Source organism: Phoenix dactylifera, chromosome 10 (genome assembly GCF_051530095.1).
Source record: "Phoenix dactylifera cultivar Ajwa chromosome 10, Ajwa_hap1_PhDact_Kaust_v1.1, whole genome shotgun sequence".
Taxonomy (NCBI): Eukaryota; Viridiplantae; Streptophyta; class Magnoliopsida; order Arecales; family Arecaceae; genus Phoenix; species Phoenix dactylifera.
In genome coordinates this window covers 29752912-29765770 of record NC_143199.1, presented here as the reverse complement: position 1 = coordinate 29765770, position 12859 = coordinate 29752912, and the positions used below count along the sequence as shown (strand labels likewise).

The 12859-nt window shown below is 37.3% G+C and overlaps 1 pseudogene across 1 annotated transcript; it reads right to left on the bottom strand.

Annotated features, from left to right (window-relative positions):
- Positions 1 to 4039: 4039 nt before the first annotated feature.
- Positions 4040 to 7784, bottom strand: LOC103722268 (transcription factor TCP7 pseudogene; annotated as a pseudogene). Its single transcript, XR_015969484.2, has 2 exons — positions 6292 to 7784; positions 4040 to 4848 (listed from the first exon to the last, which is right to left on the bottom strand). The product of XR_015969484.2 is annotated as a transcription factor TCP7 pseudogene (transcript).
- Positions 7785 to 12859: the final 5075 nt, after the last annotated feature.

Genomic DNA, 12859 nt, shown 5'->3' with positions numbered 1-12859 from the left:
TCTTATACATTCCACGTTAAACGTATAATTTTCTTCCAGGTAGTCACCGTTATAATTATTTACTGCAGCAAATTTACAGTCTCTGCAAGGATCTTGGCGTTAAGTTGAAAGAATTATTTTAGGCACTTTTCTGATAAAATTTTAATCTTTTAATGGTCCCAAACTCATAAGATCTCTTGCATAGGGACTGGAAAAAACTTGCAATTATTGTCTTGGATCCTTGAGTTGGACACACAATTCTTTTAAAATTCCATTGGTGAAACCTTAATTACGTAAAAGTCTCTGCCTAAAACAAGATCCATATAAAGACCACAGATGGTCTACCATCTTAATATTAATATATTACAAAAATTATATTTGCATTGCAATATTAATATAGAACTATATTTTAGTTCTTAAGTTGCAACTTTTATATGTGAAGTCGGTAAGGCTGCCATTTGTATGTAAATCAATTATTTTCATGCAAAATATATCAAGAGAGATTTGTTTATGGGTCTAATTCACGAGTATGATATGGATAAAAGTAATATGGCTTGGTGGAGCATTAATAAATTCTGAAAAAAATAATGCAAAAAAAAGTAAAGAGAATTTATTTTTTGAAATTAAAAAATAATAAATATATAATTATTGGCTGAAAAAATGTTAATAGAATATCCAATATGCATGTCATTACTACAAAACCAATCGATAGTTTAGTTAAATTGATGTCATGATTTATTAGTGAAGTGGATAGTCTAATTCAGTTCTAAATCCTATCGAGCTGTATTCGGACTTGACTCATTCTTGGATTTCTAACCAATGCATCGTATTGGTCGATGTTAGGAGAACCATATTGGACACTCGATTGGGTTAGGTTATCCTAGGCTGGTTGAAATCCGAAGATGAATGGACATAATCAGGCCTCTCACTCTTTCTCTCTCTCATAATTGACCCAACAATTAGTTTACTATTCCTATTAGTATGATCCAAAAGATTTTAGACTATGTAACTTAATTGATTTATATAGTATGAACTGATTTGTATAAGATGTTCCATACCTTTTTAGGACTTGTCATCTATCATACAATGATAAGTAATTGCACCATCGATACTAATACGATTCCAATCATCCCATACATCTCTACATTTTCATTATTTGAGTCCCTCGAGCCTATGTTAACAATCTAAATACATTATGCATAGGATACGAAAGTATTACATGACTAGAGCCTTAGAATACCTTATTACAAGTTCGATCATCCAAGTATATGCATGCTAACCATAAGGCATTTGCTAGCAATCAAACAACTACTACAGTTTGCATGTGTGATGCGCATGATAGGTAGTAATGAACAACTAGAATCCCTTATTTTAACTATTGATTATCTTAATCATTCCATATATTTTGATAAGTATACTCATAATTTGAGAGTTTCATTTCTATTGTCTTTAACCTTCGGGGAAGAATTGATGTCGGCGAGCCATGTTTATCTGAAAAAAAAATTAATAGCACATCTTATGAAAGTTCTACATTAGAAGTCTCCCTTGAAAAAGCAAATTAAAAGCCCCTACAGCTCGGTGGTAGAGCCTCTGTCTTGTAAAACTATTTTATTTTTTTGAAAAAATCTTCAAATTTAAAATAACAATATAAACAAATGTACAAGTTATATCTCTATTTTTTAATAAAATATAAAAATAAGTCGTATGGCTATTAAGTCATTTAAAACATGAAAAAATAGTAAATGACACCACCAAGGCTATATATTCAATTTTGTTTGGAAAGTTGTTAAATTGCTTGAGGCTAAGCCTTATCATATTAGCTTAAGTCCATTGTAAATCAGATAGGATTTTGATAGTTGGAACTAGCATCATTCCTTGTATCTGGTTTCTCACTTTTCATGAAACTACAATGCAATTTAGGCCAAAATTTAAATGATGAATGGTTACTGATGGTTAGATGTTTTTAATTTTTTTTTCCATATATTTGATGGCAATAAAAAAACGTCAACTCAAGAATGCAACTAACTAACCTCAAAAGTACTAATCTTCCTTAAAGATAGGGCAGCTTATTTCTCATTGCGACAAGTCTTCGAAATGTCCAATAAAAAAAAAGACAAATCTTTCAAAAACGTGCCTCCTCAGTTTTAGACAATTAATTTGTTAATTCCTTTTATTAAATTTAACAATATAGTACATGATACTATTTTACGAAGCAACCTTTGCCGTAGCATTCTTCATTATGATCATTTATCCGTATCTTATTATTCATGTGAAGAATAAACTAAGATATTCCCCGGCAAGATTTGTTTGGTCGCTGAAATTTTTTCTTTCAAAAGATAATTTCTAAAAATATAATATCAGTTTTGGCACGCTTGATTGATCATAAGAAAATGTCATATATATAAGTTTATATTTGGTTGTGCATCTATTTTTATAAAATTGTATAAAGTACTTATTATACACTTAATTAAGTGGAATATTTTATCCATAATGGCTTAAAAATATTTTTAGAAATTTTTTTTTTAATTTTCAACCAGTAGAAAAGTAGCTTTGTCATCTTTCATGATTTTTTTCAATATTTCACATGAAAATCTTATTTCAATAAGAAAGTCACACACTCAAATTCTGCAAATACCGAAACAAATAAATCTCATGATTGAACTACTCCTAGTCTTTCTTAAGTAAAGTAATTTTTATTGATTGGAAAACTACGACTTTCTAGTTCTTATGAATCTAACTCATTGAAATTCCATCCAGTACAATAGAAGCATTATAAATTTTTAAAATAATAAATAGAAATATCGGCCATTGCGACCCCATAAGTGGTGTAGTCCCTCTTTTTTTATCTCTTTTTTAAAAAAAACTTCAACTAAATAAAAAATATTTTTAAATTTTTTTATTGACCACACTCTAACCAAGAAGTCCAAAGAGTACTAAATAAGAAGAAACAAGATAGCGAAATTTTCGAGGAATCGGATTATTAATAATCCAAAATGGCATCTCACACTTCTCGTATAAGACAAAAACATTAACAAAAAAATATATATCAAACAAATGAATGAATCATAACCATCCATGCTTTGTCTGTCATGCATCGCATATACCAAGATCCTAATCTATATAAAATGACACACCCAAAGGATCGGCCGACCATAGACTACAAAATGTTAAGAAAGGCTGTACCGTGGTCATGGGTTTGGTCCTGGGCCTCGTTCAACGGCGAGAGCCTCGAAGTCGGGCAATCTCTGAGATTGAAATTATTCGTAAAGAAGCAACTTTTTATGATCTGTAGACTAATAATATGGTATTAGTTCTGTGGGACGTTTAAGCCTTCACGGCTTCACCTAGAGTGAGCTTTATGCTAAGTTTCAGAATTACCTTCTGACGTGCTGAAAAGATGGGATCCAATCCATGCACCTCTAGGTTTATAGTTGCTATCAAGGATATGACAAATGTTAAATGAACAAGAGAAATCCAAAGAAGTGACAGAGCACAGAGATTTCAAGCAGGCCAACTTTATCAAGGTTTCTTGGTAAGGGTTGTTCGTTGTTTTCTTGGCAGCAACATGGTACAATAGGAGAAATAGATTCCTAGGAGTCATATCAGCCAATGATTTAATCAAGTTGCATGGTCATATTAATATTGCAAGCAACGAATCCGTGACACTGCATGCATGGCTTGGAGGCCGATGAAGCTAAAATAACTTCTGCTTTCTATCCAAAGGTTATCTCATGCACGGTAGGGGATCTAACTTTAAAAGCCCAGTTATCAACAAGATCAAAACGAGAAATTTTTACAACCAGAAAGTGGTTGCTTGGGCGGTGACAAAGGACATCAATGATTGCTCAGAAAGATTCTGAAGCTTTTGGTGGATTTGGACGATTGCAATATTGCACGTCTCCACAAGCAACTCGATGTCGCAAGCATGCCGGAGGCAAGCCTTTTCGAGTACTGCCATTCGAGTACAGAGATAGGCGATGCCAAATGCGAAGCCAGACGTGATATCTGAGGTAAGACGGACGAAAGGCGCAAACAGAACAAACACCAAGGAACGCCATTGGTATGCAAGCATGTCATAGCTGGAATAATAAGCAAAATACTTCGTTCCACAGTTCCTTCTAATTCTTTTCCCTATTAAAAGACATATATGCACAGAAAGCTACTCATTTTAACTTAAACATGCATGATACATCTCTACGTATGCATTTGAACTACAACCATGCAATCCCAGAGGATAACCTGGGCTCAGCCAACAAAACCTCAATCCAGTCCAATAAAATTGATCAATTCAACCAATGCCGAGTTGGTAAGGACAACTACTGCTCCAGTGCAATTTAATGCAAGTGTCAAAAGTCAAAACACCCTATCAAAAGCACTTTCTAACAAAGTTCGCCATTTCTCTGTATACCGATGCCACATTAGCACAGTATCAGCATAATATGGTATGAATTTTTTTTGGTGTACCAAGTGTCAGTATACCATCTGGTTCGGACCAGTATAATGTACTATGCTTCTTAGTGTTCGAAGTCAAATATAGCTGCTCAAAGAACTCTTTTTTTTTTTTTTTCTCCTCAACTCCTGATACCGCTATTCCAGGAAAGGTAGGCGACCCCAGACTTCAAGGCCATTCAGCAAGAACTTTTGACCATCTTAAGCCGAAATCTTTGGCCAACTTCCATTTTCATTAGTTGCACACAAATTGCTCTTTTGAATTCAAAACCCAAAACTGGTGCTGGCAATATAAAAGTTTCTCATCCTCCGTATCGTATCTCAAAGATGCTGAAGACAATTTGTTCCACCGTCTTTTCATACGATAAATGGTTCAAAAAAGGATCCAGTAATCTTGAAATGTCCATACCACAGTGCTTGCTAAAACAAAGATAAAATAAACAAAAGCAAGACAATTCAATCATAAGAGCCCAAGAATCTAGCCAGATTTCGGGATATTGTGGTGGAAAGATTGGTTCCACCAACCGAAATTGCTATGGCAAGAGAAAATCAAATTCACATCATCATTATCATTTGTAACGACAAATAATCTAACTTAGACTGCCGAAAGCAAGACTCTCTAAGATCCATCATCCATGACATATTCTGCTTTTAAAGAATGTTATTTTAGAGATAATATTGGCTACCAGCGGACAAACACAGTTTATTCTAGGCAAAGTACTCTGATAAACACCACCAAAGCGAGCATTTACCTATAATACCTACTTATTTTTTGTGCATTTTGTTTAATTGTGAAAACAATTCATGCAGCAAAGAAAAACTGATAGGAAAAACATCATGCAGGAGAATTTACTCATATCTATGTCAACTTTTCTCATGAATCTTCTTCAACTAAAATCAGACAGGAGAATAAGGAAAGATACTTTTATAAACGAACCAACTGTAAGTAACAGGCCTCGAGTAGTTAATTTGTCCTTGGAGGTACAAGACTAAATGACCATGAGAAACATGCTTCTTCGATCTGGTAAGCACAAATAAATATGAATACTGATTGGTCATCGAAGAAGAATGGTTTGTTTGGACAATTCATTTGACCATGTACATTGAATTGTCCAAGGCTCAGCGAAAAAGAGGTTGGTAGAATAAGAAGAAAGCAAAGATCTACTCCAGCTTGACCAGAGCCAGCATGTCAAGGCACATAAATAACAACAACACGCTGTACAAGGCATAGTGGAAATGAAGCTGGTAGAATAAGAAGAAAGGAAAAATCTACTCCAGAACAGTCAGAGCCAGCATGTCAAGAGACATAAACAACAACAACAACAACAATAAATAAGCAACCAAAGCATAAAAAGCTCCCTGCAGATAAAACAACACAAGTTTGGATCTCTAGATTCCACGCTAACATAGAGATTTAATCAAGTTTTCAACTTTGAATTTTCAATAATTCATACAACCATAATCATGAGCTTAATTTTAGGGAGGTAAAAGTAAAGAATGAGTGAATATAGTAAGCAGCATGCAGAGGTGTTTATATGTCATATTTGAAGGAAATGAAGAACGTATGCTAGAGAAAATAAGCAAAATTTTAAAGACACGCTTTTCCCTATTGCCTATAGCAAGCTCCCAGAGCCACTGATCAATCATCCTCTGCCCATTTGATGAATGATCAGTGCTTCACAGTAAACTAAATAATTTAGCACACAACTGCAAGTGTCATCAGCAACAGGAACAGGTACACTTTTATTAGCATCATACACTCCAAACAATGCATAAATACATACATACACTCATTATTTCCTTACTAATAAATCCAGGAGAAATGACTAAGATAGAGATGAAAGTTGAAATAACAGAACTTACAGCCTTACAACAGAGGTTTTCTGCAGCCATTTCCACACTTGACGCAGCAATAAATAGAGTGGAGGAAGAGACCCGAGGCTTGAGTCCAAAACCACTAGGTTCCCAAGCCCTCTTTATCAAGGCACCTGAGATCACTTATTAAATCCAAATTCTTCTCTGCAGCGGCCAAGATGATAAATTAACCAACTTACAACATTCCCATTGCCAGTTATTCAATCAAACCGAATTCCAATACTGCTCCTTGAACTTATAGAGCCATCTGATTCCAGGAAACCTAGATTTCCAATAAGAGCCTTTCTCCCGGTGGCTTGCAGGAAGACAAGAGGACTGATGACGCCTTCAGTATCCTACATTCTCCACGGCAGAACAGGAAATAGTAAGGCTACCATCTTTCCATTGAGTACAGTAGTAATTTTTTGATTCCAAGTTCCTTCCTTTTGTAACCAGTCTTGTTATTTGTTGAGTAGCTCAGGGAACCAAAGCCGTTTCACGAATCCCAATTCTCCACTGCTCGAGCAAAGCCTCACAAACAAAGGGATAAGAAAAGAAAAAGAAAGACAGCGGGCGAAGTACTACAGCCAATTCCACAAGCTTCGACCTTTTTTCATCCAATCTTAAAAGTTAAAACCTAACACTAACCTGAGAACCCGAAACAATCAACGAGACTCGTCTTCTCTGCTCGCTGCCGCGGCCGCAGTTGTCGGCGCCCCCGACAACGAGGCGAGCAGGTTGAGGTGCCCCTGGGCGATAGGAAAGTAGTTCCCCAACCTAGAGGCCGAGGCCTCGCCGACCGGCTGGGCGGCGATGATCTCCGGCGCCGCGAGGCTCCATAGCTGCCCGAAGTCCGGTCTGGCCGGCACCGTCCAGAAACCCCCCGCCGGGCCGATAACCGGGCCGCCGCCTGCGGCGGAGTCGTCGTCGGAGCGGAGGCGCTTGCCGAGGATGAAGGGGGCGGGGGCAGTGGCGGGCGGGGGGAGGAGGTGGTAGGGGGTCTTGTGGTCTGCGGCGGCGGTGGCGGCGGCGGCGGAGGAGGAGGAGGGGGAGGAGATAGAGTGGACGGCAGCGGAACGGGGGGCGGCGGAGGAGAAGCAGGCGGGGGTGGTACCGGTGCCGGTGGCGGCGATGATGGATGGCTCGGCCTGGCGGAGCAGCCACTCGATGGTCTGCCCATCGGACTTGTGGCCGAGCTCGCGGGTCAGCTGGAAGACGCGGGCGGCGCAGATAATCGGCATCCGGATCCGCCGCCCGCGACCGTCCACCTTGCTGTGACGGTCCTTCGACGGCGGCTTCTTGACGGCCAACGCCGTGCCATTAGCACCCCTGGATCCCTGCCCGCCGCCGTCAGGCGTCGTCATCCAACTGAAATAAGCTTCGAATAAGCTCGGAATAACGAGAAACAGAAAACAGAGCTACTGAAAGACGAGATAGAGAGAGAGAGAGAGAGAGAGAGGAGATGGTTTGGAGAGAGGGGGAGGGGGGCCTAATGATTGAGCGGCAGGAGCAGCAGGAGCCGGTGGAGACAGAGAGAAAGGGCACATGGGAGGGTGGGTCCCACAGTGCTGCTCTTCCTAAGTTGTGACCACGATATTGGTGAATGGTGAGTGAGAGGCTGTTTGTTCTTTGATACGCACTAGTTTTGGGACCCAACCAGAGGACTAGGGGGGTGACGCTTAGAGTAGGGCTCCATCAGGTGAGGATGGGTCCCAGTAGCCCCCTGGACCGGCCATCGTAGGGGCTCAAGTGTTCGCCGAAATTCTACATATTTAATTTTCAAAAATATTGACATTATTTTGTGAATCATCAAATTAATTTTTTTTATTGGACAAAAAAGTAACTAGTCTTTGCCTTCCCAATTTCTTAAAAAATCTTGAGTCATTATCAGTCTCTCTCCTGATTGAATTATTCTTCATAAACAGATCAATCCAAAACTGCACAATTATTCTGAATTCTATGTAAACTTAAGGTTTACTGATGAGTTATATTCGCAGATAATTCAAGAAATATTCGTGTGTTACAAGTAAGTAAATAATAATATTATTGGTGATGGTCCTTACAAGATTTATCAAGTTTAGGGTTCAACTATCACGATGGATAGCGAGAACTTGATTATATAATGATGACTTTTTTTAATGGAGCTAGGAACTATTTTAGCATATAAAATATCGATTTCTACTTATCTTGCTTCAGGCTTTCTTAGTGGTTACACCACTTTATTTAGTAACAAAAATTTTGGGTTAAAGTTTTGGGTGAAGCATATCATGGATGGTTTTTTCTTTCTTTCTCTTAAAAAAAAATCTAGATTATAATTTGTTTTCTCATATTAATAAAAAAAGATATTGATTGAGTTGGATCTAATATAGATAAAATTCTAATCTAAGGTGCACTCCACTTGATATATCTATCGATCGAATTTAGCTCCTCCTTGTTTCAAGTTAAACCAAAACCAGAAATATTTAGTTCTAAATAATCTACCATCCATGTGCAGCGGAAAAATCAATAATAAAGCAAGATCTCACCTAAGGCCATGCTCAATTATCCATTCTTTTGCAATACATGGATGATAAATGAATTGAAGTATTCAATTTAACCCCAAAGTACAAAAGACCCCAACTCTTATTGAACATAGCTAAGAAATTTTATAAAAAAATCGAAGGATATAGAACTGAAACATCTATCCCTTCTCAAATTGTTAGTTTACATTGCGACATTAATGACAACCATCATTTACTAGGCTTAATCCCGGATTGGTTGATGAAATAATAATTATTAGTCATTACAATGAAACGAAATGAATAATGGCTGAGAAATAACACTTTTATTTATTCATGCCAGCATCTTGAGTTAAAAATGTTATTTTTATGGAGATCGATTAGTCTATACTGGCCATCGTAACAAACAGTGGCTAAAATAGTGACCATCTCTTAAATCAACTCAGGGCCAGCCCGGTCCGGTTCGCTTACGGCCCAAGTGTTTGAACTTGGAACCGGTCCAAGTGGATATAGATGGGGTCCACGCGTGGGTAGGTGTTGGGGTGGGGTTGGGGTCTAGGCTACCTGGTGGCCACCGGATTAGAGGACGTGTCCAATGATGTAGGGTTCCACTTCACTGCTAAGGTGACGTGGCACCGCTCTCCGGTTCTCACGGTGGGGGCCACATCCACATGTGGCTCACATTCCACGAAGATGAAGCACGACTTTGGGGTCCGTCCACACTGGATAGACTCGGTTGGGAGAGATCTAAGGTCAATGCTCCGGAGGGATGCTATTGGTCCAATGGATTTTTTATTTTTTCTTTTTTATTAATGGGTTATGATTCCAGCAGTAATAGCCTTTTTCAAGGCCAAGCGGCCATGGCTGGTGAGGTAATTATAGCGAGCATGAGGAAATTTTTTTTTCTCTAAAAATTATTTTTTTTAGAACAAATGCCTAAATATATGATACATGTAAAAATTAATTGTTGCATGTTTGGTTGGCTATAAGAAAACAATGTAACATTCTGGAGAGTGGCCCTAATTTTTTTAAGAAAATTGTATAAAATATTAGTTATATTTTTAATTATGAAAATCCGTGTGGGCGTGTATTTAGTCCTACATCGATTATTCGCTGGGTAGATTTTGGATAATTATGCAAAATCAAGAAATCCAAATAATATCTTCCGACGAGTCATATTGGGTGGGGTTTTAGGTTGTTACATTAATAAAGAAAAAAATATTATCTTGTTCTATTTAAAAGCTTAAAAAGATCATATTTGAAAAAAAAATTCTATAATTTTCAGCCAATAGAAATTAAATTTTCTCATATTTCACGCTATTTTTTTTGGTGAAATATGAAAATATTATTCTTATAAGATTTTTTTTTTTTGAAAACTTTAATTAAATATGAATTTTTTTTGTTGACCATACTTTTCTTCTTATATTCCTATGAACCAAACGAGTAACTACATCTCTTTTATTTATTTATTTTTTTTGGTACAACGGCGGCTCACACTCGACGGGTATGAAGGCAGCCAGTAGAGTCAGAAAGAAGAAGATCATACAACGCAGTAGGGACTGACATATGGTCCACCTACCCAATTAGCCGCACTGTTTGCCTCTCTGTAGACGTGTGCTATCCTTAGGATAGCACCCTCCTTGTAAACTACCTCTCTTCTATCTCTAGCCATGTCTGCCTCTACAGTGGCTTGCCTCCCTGGAGCTCCTCTTCATTTTCTTCCCTTTCTCCGCACACAGAAGCCTCTCATGGTCTTATTGGCACAAGCAAGATTCTAGTTAGTCAGTATCAGCAGGGAAGAATGGGGTTGGGTGGTAGACATTGGGGCACCTCGTTAGAATTTCTATGCATGTCTTCAAAAGAGAAGCCTGTCATGCTAAAGAGATAAGAGGATCATTGCTGATGCTAGAAGTTTTGTTATAACTAAGCTTGTGTGGATAGAAACTCTCACATCTCATGAATCATACCTACATGTAGATAAAATTGAATTGCCACAAGCAATATGAAAATCTTCCTTGAAATATTATAAGATAAATAGGTGACTTTTCAAGAAGAGCATGATAGGAGAATGGAACCTTCCTCACCATACTTATCTGATTAGAGAGGAATAGAACAATCTTTTAAGCAGTTTTGAAGCAAGCAGCTGATACTATCATCGATGTCAAAAGAGTCGAGTTTTTTGAAGTATTCTTGTATTTTGTGATGCTCTCTTTCGCAACCATTTAACCTCTTAATGAAATGATTAGTAGGGCAATCTGTTCTTTAATTTTGTTTTGGAAGAGAGAGAGGGAGAGTGATTTTCCAATTGTTCCTCTATCCATCTTCGCATCTAGATGCAGCTTATACGAAAGGGTGTTACATCCTTAATTATCTAGACACTACTAATTTCCAATCATGCATCTATGCCCAAGTAACAAAACCCTTCATAATTATTATCGATCCTTATAGTAAAGTTAATAATATTATTTGCAAAATTGACAATGAATAGATTTATCGCAAATAAAATAATACGCATGCCTTTACTTACTATTACTTGTAATAACAAAAAATCGCAATGTCATTTGGTTAAAAAAAATTAATTACTTCAACTAATCGATAGCAAGATTATCGAATACCTGCAAACATGTTTTGCAAACCGCTACGTACGAAAGCCGATATCTAGAAGATTTTAACATAATACAAGGTCAAATACATGAGCAAAATGTGTTCGCAACATCACATTAATTGTCTCTTCCTCTTTTGGATTAATGCAACCGGATGCCTCCATATATACAGTGGGGTCACATTGTCTTAAGTCTACATAGGGTGGATAGTAAAAATATCATGCAATTCAATAATTTTGGTCGTGGAAGGCCCGGTAGGTGAGCCATTTGCTTCACTTGGGAATGGGTCCTATCCCTTTCAGCCATCGTGGGCACAGTAGGCTGCACAAAAGGGTGGCATCCTCTATAGTTTAAGATACCAACGCATGAGTGGTCTCTTTATCTTCTCATTTTGATCCGAAAATTAGGGTTTTGATGTTGCCCTCCAAGTCCACCATGTCCTTCTCCAAGAATTTATTGCATTGACTGTTGGTGACGTATTTGATCGAGTGAAAGCAGATAAAAGTAGGGAGGTGGGACCCACTTTTACAGTGCGTGGACCCACGAATGCATGATAGGGTTTGTGCATGGAAAATGGCACCTCTTGAGTCTACTCTTGGTCTTTCGAATTATGCCAAAAATAAAAATCTTTGCGTGCATGTCGGCAGAGATGTTTACGTGCACACGAAATTTACTTGCATGCGGCATGAATCATGAGCTCCTTCTTGCTGATGGGTTCTGCGCATAAGAGTTTACGACAGTGGATATAATATTGTTGGTAGCTAGCTTTCAAACCTGGGCACCAAATATCTTGAACAACATTTTTATAGGAACTTGCAGATAAAGATGACAATTTATGATCCGACACGTCAGTCCAATTCATAAATGATTCATTTTAATTAAAAAAATTTTAATTTGACGTGATTGAGTTTGGATTATAAATAGATCAACATATCTAAACTTATTTATTAAATAGAATAGGTTCAGATTTAGACCTTTGACCATTTTAACTTGTGCAAATCCATTTTACACATTAAAAATCTGTGTAACCCATTTAATTCGACTTGACCTATTTAATAAATGGATTATATGGGTTGAATTGGGTTACTTATTTAATAAATAGGTTAGTTTCAGATATGAAATTTTAACGTGTTTAATAAAGAGGTTGGATTTTGGTTGACGAATTTTTGACCCGATTAGCATTCGACCCAATTCATTTGCCACTCTACGAGTAAGACTTGTATATAAGAATTGCTTTACCTCGGAAACTAAAGTTCGAATTAGTGTTTGTTGAGGAGCATGCTATTAGAATAATCTATATGCTACAATATTATAAATCTTTTTCATATGATTTTATTATTTTATCTTCAATATTTAATTAATAGCGTCATGCACACGCTGAATAAATAAATTAAGTTTTGATATTGTCCGATTCAAGCCCGGTTATGAAAGGTGCTTCCTTTAGAGTAAAATTCGCCCTCCCTAAGTGCAAATAAT